This window comes from Ciconia boyciana, chromosome 2 (genome assembly GCF_034638445.1).
Source record: "Ciconia boyciana chromosome 2, ASM3463844v1, whole genome shotgun sequence".
NCBI classification, from domain to species: Eukaryota; Metazoa; Chordata; class Aves; order Ciconiiformes; family Ciconiidae; genus Ciconia; species Ciconia boyciana.
In genome coordinates, this window is record NC_132935.1 from 151,714,890 (window position 1) to 151,729,484 (window position 14,595).

The following is a 14,595-nucleotide window of genomic DNA, read 5'->3' on the forward strand; positions in this document are numbered from 1 at the left end:
CCTCCATCCAGGTGAAGCAGGGAGCACAAGAAAAGGAGACGGGTTGTTTTCTTCCTAAAGTCCTCTCCTGCAGCTTGCAATGTTGGTGCACAGGTCTGGTGCCTGTCATACCAGTATCTCTGCAAACTGGGAGACCTGGACTCTTCCAGCTGGAGCTCCCCCCAGGAGGGCTGTAGCAGCACCTGCCCCTGCCCCAGGAGCATTTCTCATGCCCACTTTTCTTGTGGGGTCCCATGCAAGGATGAGGTAGAACCTGTAGCTGGGAAACATCAGTGGAGTTGGTCTGATGGCAATTACAGCAATGCCGAAGAAAGCCAGCTGGGGGGGAGCAAGCCACTTGACTGGTGGAAGGAGAAGTTAGTTGGGCCAGAGACATGTTGATGGGAGGTTTGGGGACATTTTGCTTCTAGCTCAGGTGCACATCCCTGCCCATGGCACAGATGCTTGGGATCCATTGCCTACCCTGCAAAAACCCAAGCTCAGGTGAGCCAGGCTGAGCCAAGCATTGGGGGGAGCTTAGAGAGCTCAGCCTGAGCTCTGGGAAGCAGGCTGACATCTCCAGAGACGCCCCAGTCTGTTCTGGGAACCTGTGTGCTGAGCTGGGCCACAGGCTCTTAACCACTGCTGGTCGTTACAGATACCAGACCCGTACCTCAGAGTGAGCTCTCCTGCAGCCAGCGCTACCAACCCACAAGCTGACGCTGCGCGCTCCTGGCCAGCACCCCAAGAGCAGGGTGCTGGCTGTGACGCCCCAGCCAGCTGCCAGCTCCTGCCGAGGGACGGGAGCCGGCCGAGCTGCCGCTGGATGCTCCGCTGCCTCCCTCCTGCCCAGCGCGGGCAGCGCTGCCAGGCGGCACTAACTTCCACGCCGGGGTGGGGGGTCCGCCCGCAGTTTTCAGACAGGATAATTAAGTCTGCAAAGCACTCGGGAATGCTTTGGGATCAAGAGCGTTATGTAAGTGTAAGATAATGTTATTTATAGAGCCAGGTTTTATTCAAAATGGAATTAAACTTGTGTTCCTGAAGCCTCTGCTGTCAAAGACAAATTGGAATTTGTCCCCTTTCCTTTAGTGTTTTGCATCCAAATTGTTTTCCTCAGTTCAGCCCAAAGTTTAAGAATGCATTTTATTTACTTCTCAGAAAGTTAACAGATCTCTTTTCCATCAGCTGTGAGGTGGCCCTGGAAGCCTGGACTGTAGCCATGCTTTGCAACCACAGCAGCTGCGGCACCAAAGTGTCATAAACCAGGAAATGAAGGCAGAGTTTGAGCTGGATTAAATGACAAAAACCCCAAACCAGTGTCCTGGGCACAATATTTTGCCTGCATTTAACAATCTCTGTAGCAATCCATGAGCTGCAGGGAGGGTATCGAGCTTACATCCCTGTTGGAGATAGCACTTGTTCAGCGGGTTAATGTCTGTGCTCCCGCAGAACTACAGACCTTGTGGCCTTTTAAAATCTTGCCTTATTACCTTAAAGAGCTTTATTTGCTTTTTTGAAATATTAGATTCAAATCCCTCATATCTTTACTTTTTACAAGCCAGGGAAACCCAAATTGCCGGGATGCCTGCTGAAATCCATGCTAACAGGTGTTAGGAATATTGTTTTATGAGGTACGACACCTTACATAGGTTGGTTTGTGCAGTTCGTCTGTGCCCCTCACTTGTTGTAGTATCTAGCATGAAATTCCACACATGCCTTTTATTTAGGAAAGAACACAAAAGTATGTTATCTTATTCCTCTGGAATTTTCCACAGTTATTTAGCATGTTAGTTTAAGCATAATTGGTTAGTGGGCTCTTGCAATTTATATCTTAGCAGTACTTATTTACATCAGGCTTAAAGTAGTTTGTTTCAGTTGAGGTAAATGTGAAGCATTAGATTGCAAACGTACCTAAGCCATTTCTCCTCCCCCATGACTAGAAATCCTGTGGTTAAAATAACACAGCCTCTATTCAGAGCACAAACTTAGAGCTGCTAGCAGGAGCAGGCTTGGGATTTAGACAACTCTCAGCAGATGAGTCTGTTCAAGGGTCTTTCTCGGGTTTGTTTTTCATCCTACTTCTGATCCATGAGAGGAAATCAGGCTCTCTCCTCTGGGCATGCAAGGTAAAGATTTTCTGCATTCTGTATATGGTTGCATGTGCTTGTAAAGGAGTGTATACATGTGATTGCAAAAATACTGTTGCAAATGCAATTGTAAAAATGTTGTTGCTTATAGAGCAAGAACCGTTTGGCAAATGGCTTCACAATCTTTAACTGTTAATCTGGTCTTGTGGCTATTTCCATATGACAGTGAAATTATGAAATGATAATCTTGCACAGAGAAGCAAGCAGCAGCGATTCTCTGTCACACGTTAGAGAGGCTGAGCACGTAGGCAATGTAGGAAATAACAAACCCAGGTACTATTGTGATCAAGCCAGACTAAAGCAAAACTGGCATTTTGTTGACTGTCAGGTATAGTCCCTCCTGGGTTTGTCCAACTGCTGTAATCCCCGTGCGGGAGGCTGAGGCTGTGCTGTAGGATGGCACTGAGCCTGTTTACAGAGTATATGCTGATGCTGTTCCAGCATGACTCTTACAGTAACGGCGGAGTGGTGCTTTCAGAAATGTTTGGATGTGGCATGCCAGATAATTAACTGCCTTTATTTGGTCTTATTGCTTTCCAAGTCCCAGGGGATGTAGGAAAGCATCATCTTTTCCTTGAATCCTATTTTATTTGAAATCCAGGAAACAAGCGTGATGTCTGTGCTAATGCCTATGGAACTGTACTCCCAGTACCAGAGTCTGTTAACTCTCCCAGCCCCAACGCTCTCAGTTCTCCCCGTGCTGTGATTCATGGGGGATCCTGAGTACCAAATCAGTCCTCCTGCACCACGGTGTTCAAACACCGCGGGTCATGCTGCTGGATAATACAGAAACACCGTTACTCAGATTTCTTCTTAATTTAAAAAAAACCTGCCCCTCCCTGCCCCAAGGCATGGGGCAGTGTGTGTGTTGGGGGGCAGTTATATTCTCCCTCTGTCTAGGTAACACCAGACAAAAGCTGCTCCAGGTGTTACCTTGCCAGTGCTGGAGAAAGCCTTGTCTCCCACCCACAGATGCTCCCTTTCCTCTTCCCCTTCTTTCCACTCCCCCTTCCCTTCCCTGAGCGAGACAGGATGGTTCACAGTGTCCTGCCTGCAATAACTGGCCTGCCCTGGTCCCTGCTGTCCCACAGCCCTGTCACCCAGCAGCATGCACTCCACTCCTCTGCTCCTCTGGAGAAAAGAGGAGGACCCTGCTTGGCATGCCAGGTCCATCGCAGCACAGAGCTGCCGTGCTGCGGGAAGCCTCTCGGCTGGCAAAGGTGCCCTCGTCCCTTGAGCCAACAATGCTGCTTTGTCCTGGAGGAAGAAATGCAGCTTTGTCACTTGGGTGCCCGGCGCAGAGAGGGGCAAGCAGGGCTATAAGGAATACAAACACACAGCTTTTCACGATACTCATGTACAGTATGCTGTGGCAGAGAGGCAGCTCGGAGGAGAAGGAATATGTGCAGAACAAAGAAATGCGGTCAGGCAGCAACTATAAAATTTCAATATAGAAAGTGGAGCTGATGTCATTTTAACGTCCCAAGCAGTGCCAAGAATTCTAAGCTCCGTATCAAGATTCAGCGCAAATCCCCCACATACAATTTGTTCTTGTGGAAAAATGAACTTTTATGGAAAATATGCATGGGAACCTGCCAGCGGAGTGTGTTGCTTTATTTCTTTTATTAATTTTGAATACATTAGTTCAGAGAGCAATCCCATTTTAGCATCAGCTGCCTCTATCCAAGAAGCCGAAGCTCAAATGCAAATACTGGAGGCGAGGGAACTGTGTTTTTTTGTACGACCAGTTGTTAGATAGCAAGAGCTGTTCGAGTAGGAAGGGGTGTGGGAAGGCTCAGTGGGATGACTGAGTTAAAGCTTTTTTACTGGTGACATATCTGAATCGTGATAAGACACACCTGAATGGAACAGCATCATCAGCTATTATAACTTTGAATGCGTCAAAGGTGGGATTGCATGCAGCTCCTATGATTAAAGTTACTCATATGTGTCCTGCTGTAAGACTGCATTTGCAGTTGCTTATAACTTTGCCAGACTTGAACCGTTTAGACTGAGTTCTTCCAACTTGATTGTCTGCCTTGGGCTACGTTCTTTTCTGGAAAATTTCAGCCAAAACTCTCCAGCCATTTCCAAGAATGAGCATAGGGAAAAAGGCATTATTGTCCAACTGGAAAAAAAAGAAAGGAAGAAACAGGAGGGGGGAACCTGGTGATCCTTTCCTTGGATATTTCTTATCCCTCTGTGCTTTGGAGTAGAGATCTGAAATTTGGCAGCTTTGTGTTAGGATTGCGATTTTTTTTTTTTTTTTAATACTTTGTAAATCTCCTCCAATTTGGCTTAGTGATAGCCTTTGAAGGGAAAAAATAGCAACTTATTAGGGACATGCTAGGGCCAAGTAGTCAAAATCTGCTGAGATTCCTTCCCACGTGAGTGAGCTCAGCCCAGCATCCCAGCAGCTCCCAGTGCCAACCCCAATGCTCCTGCACACCCAGCCGGTGCTACCAAGTTCCTGCTGCTCCTGCTGCCTCCCCACAGCTCTGCAGGGACCAGGCTACCTGTGTCCCCTCTCTGCAGCCATCGCCAGCTCTAGGAGCAGGATGAAGCTGGGCTCTCCCTGTAATGCTGCTCGCGGCAGAGGGGTTGGGCAATGGAAAGGCAGGCAGGGAACAGCACTCTTCTTTTGACACCTTCCCCGCACAGCCAGGAGGCAGCCAGGGACCCTGGGGATGCTGGGCTAAGGGAAGGTCTGGTACTGGGATGCTAAAGCTGAAGGATGGCATGGGAATGGGATGGGGAGTACATGGTACGAGTGAGGAGTCAGGGGCTCAGGGGGCTCAGGAGCAGGGCGGGGAGGTGTGTGTCAAGGTGTGAGCCATAGGGAGGGTCTGGACATGCCAGGGCCTGACATGAAACCTAAGCTGCCCCATCCATGGTCCCTTTTTGGGAATATGAGTGCTGCCTTGCAGAACTGGCTTCAGTCCCGCTCTCCCCTGCAGGGCAACAAACAGGAGGATCTGGAAGCCATTGTGCAGCAGGAAAACTATGATATAGTTGCCATCACGGAAACATGGTGGGATGACTCACACAGCTGGAGTGCTGCAATGGATGGCTATAAACTCTTCAGAAAGGAAAGGCAAGGAAGGAGAGGCAGTGGGATAGCTCTGTATGTTAGGGAGTGTTTTGATTGTCTAGAGCTTAATGATGGTGACGATAGGGTTGAGTGTTTATGGGTAAGAATCAGGGGGAAGGCCAACAAGGCAGATATCATGGTAGGAGTCTGTTATAGACCACCCAACCAGGATGAAGAGGCAGACGAAATATTCTATAAGCAGCTGGGAGAAGTCTCACAATCGTTAGCCCTTGTTCTCGCGGGGGACTTCAACTTACCAGATGTCTGCTGGAAATACAACACAGCAGAGAGGAAACAGTCTAGGAGGTTCCTGGAGTGTGTGGAAGAGACATCCTGACACAGCTGGTGAGGGAGCCAACTAGGAAGGCTGGACCTGTTGTTTGTGAACAGAGAAGAACTTGTAGGTGATGTGGTGGCTGGAGGCCATCTTGGCCATAGCGATCACAAAATGATAGAGATTTTGATTCTTGGAGAAGGGGGGGAAGGCTCAGCAGAACTGCTACCTTGGACTTCCGGAGGGCGGACTTTGGCCTGTTTAGGAGTCTGGTTGACAGAGTCCCTTGGGAGGCAGCCCTAAAGGGCAAAGGAGTGCAGGAAGGCTGGACATTCTTCAAGAAGGAAATCTTAAAGGTGCAGGAGCAGGCCATCCCCATGTGCCAAAAGATGAACCGTCAGGGAAGAAGACTGGCCTGGCTGAACAGAGAGCTTTGGCTGGAACTCAGGAAAAAAAGGAGAGTTTATGACCTTTGGAAGAAGGGCCAGGCAACTCAGGAGGACTACAAAGATGTGAGGTTATGCAGGGAGAAAATTAGAAGGGCCAAAGCCCAGCTAGAACTTAATCTGGCTACTGCCGTAAAAGACAATAAAAAATATTTCTATAAATACATTAGCAACAAAAGGAGGACTAAGGAGAATCTCCATCCTGTATTGGATGCGAGGGGAAACATAGTGACAAAGGATGAGGAAAAGGCTGAGGTACTTAATGCCTTCTTTGCCTCAGTCTTTACTAGTAAGACCAATTGTTCTCCAGGTACCCAGCCCCCTGAGCTGGAAGACAGGGACAGGGAGCAGAATGAAGCCCCCATAGTCCAAGGGAAAATGGTTAGCGACCTGCTGCACCACTTGGACACACACAAGTCTGTCAGTCTGACCTCAGTGCTGGGGAAGGTTATGGAGCAGATCATCCTGAGTGCCATCACACAGCACGTACAGGACAACCAGGTGATCAGGCCCAGTCAGCATGGGTTTATGAAAGGCAGGTCCTGCTTGACTAACCTGATCTCCTTCTGTGACAAGGTGACCCACTTAGTGGATGAAGGAAAGGCTGTGGATGTTGTCTATCTAGACTTTAGTAAAGCCTTTGGCACCATTTCCCACAGCATTCTTCTGGAGAAACTGGCTGCTCGTGGCTTGGATGGGTGTACTCTTTGCTGGGTGAAGAACTGGCTGGATGGCCGGGCCCAGAGAGTTGTGGTGAATGGAGTTAAATCCAGTTGGCGGCTGGTCACAAGTGGTGTTCCCCAGGGCTCAGTGTTGGGGCCAGTCCTGTTTAATATCTTTATCAATGACCTGGATGAGGGGATCGAGTGCACCCTCAGTAAGTTTGCAGATGACACCAAATTGGGTGGGAGTGTTGATCTGCTTGAGGGTAGGAAGGCTCTGCAGAGGGATCTGGACAGGCTGGATCAATGGGCTGGGGCCAATTGTGTGAAGTTCAACAAGGCCAAGTGTTGGGTCCTGCACTTGGGCCACAACAACCCCATGCAACGCTACAGGCTTGGGGAAGAGTGGCTGGAAAGCTGCCCAGTGGAAACAGACCTGGGAGTGCTGGTCAGTAGCCAGCTGGATATGAGCCAGCAGTGTGCCCAGGTGGCCAAGAAAGCCAATGGCATCCTGGCTTGTATCAAAAATAGTGTGGCCAGCAGGACTAGAGAAGTGATCGTCCCCCTGTACTCAGCACTGGTGAGGCCCCACCTCGAATACTGTGTTCAGTTTTGGGCCCCCCACTACAAGAGAGACATTGAGGTGCTGGAGCGTGTCCAGAGAAGGGCAACGAAGCTGGTGAAGGGTCTGGAGCACAAGTCTGATGAGGAGCGGCTGGGGGAACTGGGGTTGTTTAGCCTGGAGAAAAGGAGGCTGAGGGGAGACCTTATCGCTCCCTACCACTACCTGAAAGGAGGTTGTAGAGAGGTGGGGGTCCATCTCTTCTCCCAGGTAACAAGTGATAGGATGAGAGGAAATGGCCTCAAGTTGTATCAGGGGAGGTTTAGATTGGATATTAGGAAAAATTTCTTCACTGAAAGGGTTGTCAAGCATTGGAACAGGCTGCCCAGGGAAGTGGTTGAGTGACCATCCCTGGAGGTATTTAAAAGATGTTTAGATGTAGTGCTCAGGGACATTGTTCAGTGGTGGACTTGGCAGTGCTAGGTTAATGGTTAGACTTGATGATCTTAAAGGTCTTTTCCAACTTAAATGATTCTATGATTCAATGATTCTTTTGTGCCAGGTCTCGCTGGTGCTTCAACCCGTCTGCAGTCAGTAGCTGTGGGGTGTGCCCCCCGTCTGCACATGCCATAAGACCCTGGTACTGAATGTCCACTCCTGGGATGGGAGTTGATGGGAGCTCTGCCTCGAGCATGTCCAGTGCCACCTGATGCTGAACACTCTTGCACAGCCCCAGCCCCAGCTATGTCTGTTGGTCACCCTTCAGTCTCAGCTCATGACCTTGAAGCACTGGGCTATGGGATCCGTGAAGCCTGCAAGGGTGGATGTGGGTATGGGTCTTGCTGCAGGGAAGGCCCACCACTGTGGTGGGGGATGGCTGGGATGGGTGACAAAGCCAGACCCCTGATAAACTGATGCCTGATGCAATTAAGCTGGTTGCTTGCATGCCTGTCTCTACCCTCCATTTCCAGTTCGTTCAAGTGGCTAAAGCACCATCACACCCCCGACAGAGGTACCAGAGCTCAGAGACTCTTGTGAAGCACCTAGATACTGTAGGGAGGTGTGCCGCTGCAATTTTCCCACTGTTGGGAAAATCAGTAATTTTTATTCAGAGGAGGACTTGGGTAGCAAGTAAAGCCTATGACCACACTGAACACTAAGGAAAAAACAAAATTCTATATAATGTCTTCTTCAGTGAAGACAGTCCATCCTGTACCATGGGATAAAGCTGAGACCTCTGGCAAAATATTGTGTGATCATCTAATTAACAAGTGTATCATAACACATAGCACAAGGGAAGCCTAATTCTGGCATCTCTTGCCTCATAGGTTTTTCAGTCTTAACAGTATTCTTATAGCCTATTTTTGTATGCAATACATATGCAGCATTTGCAGACAGATGGTGAAATCTCAGTGTTTCCATTTTGCCACTTGACGTGATTTCCACATTGAAAGGTAGGGAGCTGCAGTCTGCTTGTTTCCGCTCCTGCTGGAGTGGCAGGGAGAGATGGTTTCCTTCACTTCTTTTATGGCTATGGGTTACAGAGCATCCTGTACAGCCTGTACGTCCTTCCACAAAGCCAGGCAGTGAATTTTCACCATCTTCATCAGCTCCGGGGAGCCCCATGCACATGCCAGGACTCAGCTGTGCAAGACAGTGTAGAAACAAAGACCAGAAGAACAGGACCTGACAATGTGAGAAGACCAGAGGTGCCTACAGACAGCTACTGAGAGATGAAGGAGTTCTAAGAAGCTGTGAGACAGTGTTGGCCAGCGTGGCAGGCAGTGCTTGCTGCAAACTGACAGTCTCACCTTTGTCAAGGATGTCACAAGAAGTTTTAAGCAGGGATTTGCAGGAGAACTGAAACAGAAAAGGAAGAAGAGTGGTGGATGCTTACGCGCTTCTGCTCCAAGTGTCATGGAAGAAAACGAGAAAGTGCTTGTCTGGACACTGTGGCAAACAGTGCCCTAAACTTTGACACTGGATTAGAGTGGATGGATGGATTGGAGACTGACAGTCAAAGGACCAGAGATGCTTATTGGGGATGTCCTTGTGGAAGTTGTCACAAAATAAATAAATCTGGGAAGCTGTTGCTGTTACAACTTTGATGTTATGATGTCCAGGTTTTGGCTGGGATAGGGTTAATTTTCTTCCTAGTAGCTGGTATAGTGCTGTGTGTTGGATTTAGTATGAGAATAATGTTGATAACACACTGATGTTTTAGTTGTTGCTAAGTAGTGCTTACACTAGTCAAGGACTTCTCAGCTTCCCATGCTCTGCCAGGTGCACAAGAAGCTGGGAGGGGGCACAGCCAGGACAGCTGACCCCAACTGGCCCAAGGGCTATTCCATACCACATGACTTCATGCTCAGTAGATAAACTGGGGGGAGTTGTTTCTCAGGGGCGGGCTGGGTATTGGTCAGTGGGTGGTGAGCAATTGCATTGTGCATCACTTGTTTTGTGCATTCTTTTATCTTTTTTTTTTTTGTCTTCCTCTGCTGTCCTATTAAACTGTCTTTATCTCAACCCACGGGTTTTACTTTTTTTCTGATTCTCTCCCCTATCCCACCGGGGGAGGCAGGGGAGGGTGAGCGAGCGGCTGTGTGGTGCTTAGTTGCTGACTGGGTTTAAACCACGACAGATGATTACAAGTGGGGAGTAACATCATGAATGAAGCAGTCAGGTCTGTGCATAATGTTTCTTGCACAGCTCTGGAAGAGCTGCCACCTCCTAATCTGCAACTCTGGCTGTTCCAGCCAGCTCCGTTCACTGCACATAGCCCAGGGAAAGAGTGAGGTCACCTCATGAGTGCTCACCCAAAACGTTCACTGCTTGATGAATTGCTTGACCTACTTGAGACTCAGTCCCTACTCCTATCCCACCTCTATTCCCAGCTAGCTACTGGCTATATCCCATCATGCTCTTCCTATGGTTTTGGTCTGAATTAAACCAGTATGTGTGACATGACTAGTTCAACAATCACAACACTGTGCCTTGGGACTTAGCCTTTGCTGAAAACTAAAGTACATGTAATTAATTCTGCAGTTCCTCAATGAACAAAATAGGGCTTTTGTGTAATTCCTGTTTCTCATTTGTTTCCAAATAGTCATGAATCATGAACTATTTTGTCTCGGAAATTAATGCTTTTTTTCCAAATGGTCTGCTTTGACCTACTCTGCAGACCCCCGTGTCTCCACAGATTGTGTGGGCCAGGTCTTCTGTCCTAAGCCATGCCAGGGTCTTGGGTTTCTGAAGGTGGTTGTACAGTAACATTGAGGTCCCCTCCAGATCCTGTGGCTGGAGAGAACGAGATTGATCCCAGCCCTGAGAGATGCTTGCTACCTTCCTGCAGTTACACCCCAGATATAAATTTGTCTTCATGTTAGTCTGCTGTCCAATGACATGGGATAGCATGAAACATCAAAGAAGTTTGTTCATGAATGGGTGCACAGATTTTGTCTCCTACCAAGATACAGCCCTGGCTGAGTACTCTTGTAGCAACCATCTTAATAATCCAAACAGTGTTCTCCTATATAAATCATGTCCTACTTCGTACAGGGGATCTGCCATGTCTTCAGATGCATCCATGAAATATGTGTCACCTGGGCTGCATGACCTTTACAGAATCCTCCAATTTCAGGGTCACTTTGGAGAAGTGATTTATTTGGTGCTTTATTGGCTTGTGACTTAAATTCAGAAGGGGAGTGAATACACAGTTATATCAGAAAACAAAAACTCATTTCTGAAAAGGCAAAGGCCTTACCTTTTTCAAAAGGAGACTAGCACAGGGTGAGGAAGATAAGCATTTCAGCCTTTTGCACTGGTGAAGACCATTTGGGAAACCTCTACCCAGACATGAATTGAGGTTTCTCACCCTGAGGCAAGTGTCGTGGGTTCCCCTAAGTCCTTTTCTATCAATTAATTTATAACACCCTTGTGAATCCCATAGTCCAAATCTATGTATGAAACTTATGACATACACAGGTTCCTAATAACCTCAAACTCACTGGGGGTTTTTTAACTGCTTACGGCCTTTTAGCATGTTTTCACTTTTATTTAGATGTCTTGTCCCTCAGCAGTGGATTTCTCTTGTTTTCTCTTCTTTTCTGCTACTACTGGTTGGATGTTTATACCCTTGGCATTTTCTGCAGGGCAGAAAGCAAGCACCTCCTTGTATCAAACCTCTGACAGCGCACGGCATTGAGCTTTGGCTGTGCTGAGCTCACCGCACAAGGTGACTCCAGTTCTGTAGCCACAGAGCACAATAAACTCTCACCCGAGTTGCCATCCCTGAGCCTCAACCAAATCAAGCAGGGTTTTAAAGTGAACCCGTGTTGCAATGTGCAGCCCTCTATTATCAAGGCTGTGATTGTGTGTCTGTCAAAGACTGGCCAACACACGTGATGGGTCATGCATGATCAGCCATACCCACCTTTGTCCCCTTCTCCTCGGGCACACAGTCCTGCTACCGCATGTCAGGTCGTGAGCCACCAGGCAGGGTATCACCTGCAGAGCTAAGCCCTGCACTTCTATATCCAGCCATCTCATCGGACAAAACACCAACGGGGCTCGCAGAACAGCTTTCTTGCGCAGTGCATCCACTGCTGGGACTGCCAGGGTTTGTACCCCTGCTGCACTTTGGCACTAGGCAGAAATGGTGTTGTCAATAACCTATCTCGGAGAAACAGAATCAAATGAAATAATTGCTTTCTCCTCCGCTGCTTTTGTTCATAACGGTTTGCTTTGGCCTCTTGCATATATGTAATCAAACGCTGCTGCTTTCCACATGCTACAGCTCACTGTGTTTAAATTGAGAGGAATCTCCCTTAAATATTTATTTAAACAATAACATCCCTTGAGCTCTTGATAGATTACTGTACAAGATTGCCTTTCATAAAAGACCCCAACCTTTTTTTTTAATTTATTTGAACTGCTTTCCTGCCTCACCGCTGTGCTGTGGGCCAGCACCTCCTTCTGCCGGGGTTGCAGATCCCACGGCTCAGAAAGCCGGTGCCTGCTCCACAGGGCTTGCAGACCCAGCCCTCAAATCGTGCCAGCAGCTCCCAGAGTCGCAGGGCAGAGTTTCAGCAGTCATATTGTTTCTGTCCCAGGAACTCAACAACCCTGTAACTTCCAGGAATAGGCTCCTTTCAGATGCAGGAAAGCTGCTCTGAGAGCCGTCTCTGCCTACTGGTACCCACACACAATGGCTGAACACAGGGACGCCAACCCTCTGTGGCTCTCGCCAGCCAGGGGGTGAAGCTGAGGCTGCTGATACCTTTCAATAGTATTTAAATTATAACTTCAGAACCTGCAGGTCTGGGCATTTTCTGAGCAGAAGACCTTCAAAACACATAAAACACGCTCTGTACTATTCAGTTGGAGTCCGCAAATCTGAGAAGGACTTAGAAGGAATCCAAAATAAGATTTTTATATTGTACATATAAAAGAGGATTCAAACTCTTCACTTAGCAGGCCATTTGTTTGTATGCAATTTTAGCTAAAGGTGGACTTTCACCAAAGTATTGGTTGTATTAATGTTATCTGTTAAAAAGTTTGCCCCAAATTATCGGTGTTTAAGAATAAGTCGTGGAGAGCTACAGTCCTTCTTCTGCATTTCTAATTCCACATTCTTTCAGCATCTTGATGAATCAGATATTGGCAAAATCTCCATAGTTAACATGGGTTTGGGTGGAAATCAGATTACTCAGAGCTAAAGTAAGTGCAAAGGAGATAATTCATTATGCTGTTCCTCAGCTATAATTGAGGCTCATCTCCCCACTCTAGGCTCTGTGTGGGTTTAATCATGGGAGCTAAACAGGGGAGCAGTACCAGAGCTTCTCTGAATCATTTTTATTCTTATCCTAGTTCTTTATCATTAATTACATCAAGGCATATTTCCATGGAGACCAAGAGTGGTGCCATCAGCCTGCTGTCCCTCAGGTCCCCCTGAAACCTTCACTTGCTTTGCTAAGTGCAGTGCATCTCCGGAGGGCTCCTTGGGAGGAAGAGACAGGCTGCGTTTTGCTCAAGATCCTTCTTGTTCTGAGTGCAAATTTCAACAAACTCAATGAAAAGATATATCCTTTCGAGAGCGAATGCTATTGGTGAAGCTGGGGGATCAATTAGCCTTTTCTGGTGGCTGAAGATGATTGCAGAAACAGTTTTGAACATCAGGAGGGCATTGAGTATTACTTTCCTCCCATGGTGAATGCAATATGTGGAAAGTCTGCCTCAGACATCCTTTTCCTTTTTCCAGTCTGAACTGGAAAGACCTTGTACTTTTCTCTCCATCAGACAAGGCCATCATCAACAACATGGATGTAGTATCACAGTTCAATAATTTCAGATCAATACTTCATTACTTTGCTTTGTTCAGAGGAAGCACATTTTTCTCTGCATGGGAATGTGGAGCTTTTATCCAGCTCACATCCACCCAGCCATCTTGTGTCAGTGTTAGGGTCAATTCCCTCCTTTTAATTTCCTCCCGTTCTTTATTCACAGCATCTGGCGTAGACCTTTGACGGTGAATGTGTCTGAAAGAGTATTTCCAGAATAAAGTTCTTAAATGTTTTTTTTTTTATTTTCTTGCCTGTACTAATCAATCTGAACAGCTGCTTGGTAGCAAGAAAGGGCTCTTTCTTCCTCTCCTTCCAAGCTTTTGCCTTTCAGCGGTAGCTCTTGCATAGCTCCTGCATTGCACATGGCTGCACTGGGCCTAGCATTTCCATTTCATGGGAACTTCTGAGAGTTATATCCTTGTCTTTGTACACAATCAGGTGTGGAAGTCAAATTGCAGAAAATTTGAGGGAGCTGCATGGTCCTGAAAATGTTGTTTCAGACATGTCCAGGTCACTTAATTCCAGAAACAAAACATTTTGATGGTTCAGAACTGAAACAACTTGTTTCCAGTTTGAACGAAGCCAAAACCTCTGACTTCCTCTCAGTTTGACATTAGTCCATGCCTTCTCTTTTCTGCTCTGGTGTCTCATAGGGGCTTGTGCTTATCTACAGTAGCTGTGGCTCACCAGCTGGGCTGCATGCACCCATAAGCCACAGCAATCACACTCCTGTGTCACTCCACTGGAGGTGGGAACACCTCTTCCATCAAGAAATAGGCTTTTCGCATGATCCTGCACACCTGTAATGGAAGGCATTCACCCAGAAAAAGGACTTTGGTGATGTGACCCAAAGCAGAGCAGCAGAAATCCCATCTTCTCCTGGAAGCCCCTGAAGACCTGAGGTAAGGCACTGAAAAATGGAAGACTGAGGAAACCCACCCATGTATCATGACCTGAAGCTGTGCCAGAAGAAGCAAGCCCACTCGTTTCCCTGTACTCTTGCAGGAGCTGGAGCTGCCTCCTGGACATGGTGACACTCGCTTCCCAACCTCCACCCTCCTGGATTTGGAGAAGGGTCTTGAAGTGCGAT

The 14,595-nt window shown here is 47.6% G+C and overlaps 1 protein-coding gene across 2 annotated transcripts in view; it reads left to right on the forward strand.

The window, feature by feature from the left end:
• Positions 1-1,968: 1,968 nt before the first annotated feature.
• Positions 1,969-14,595, forward strand: part of JCAD (junctional cadherin 5 associated) — a 66,524-nt gene continuing 53,897 nt past the window's right edge. For both annotated transcript variants that reach the window (XM_072854550.1, XM_072854548.1), the window contains exon 1: positions 1,969-2,108. The gene's annotated coding sequence lies outside the window, so the exon portion shown is untranslated. The remainder of the gene's footprint in view (positions 2,109-14,595) is intronic.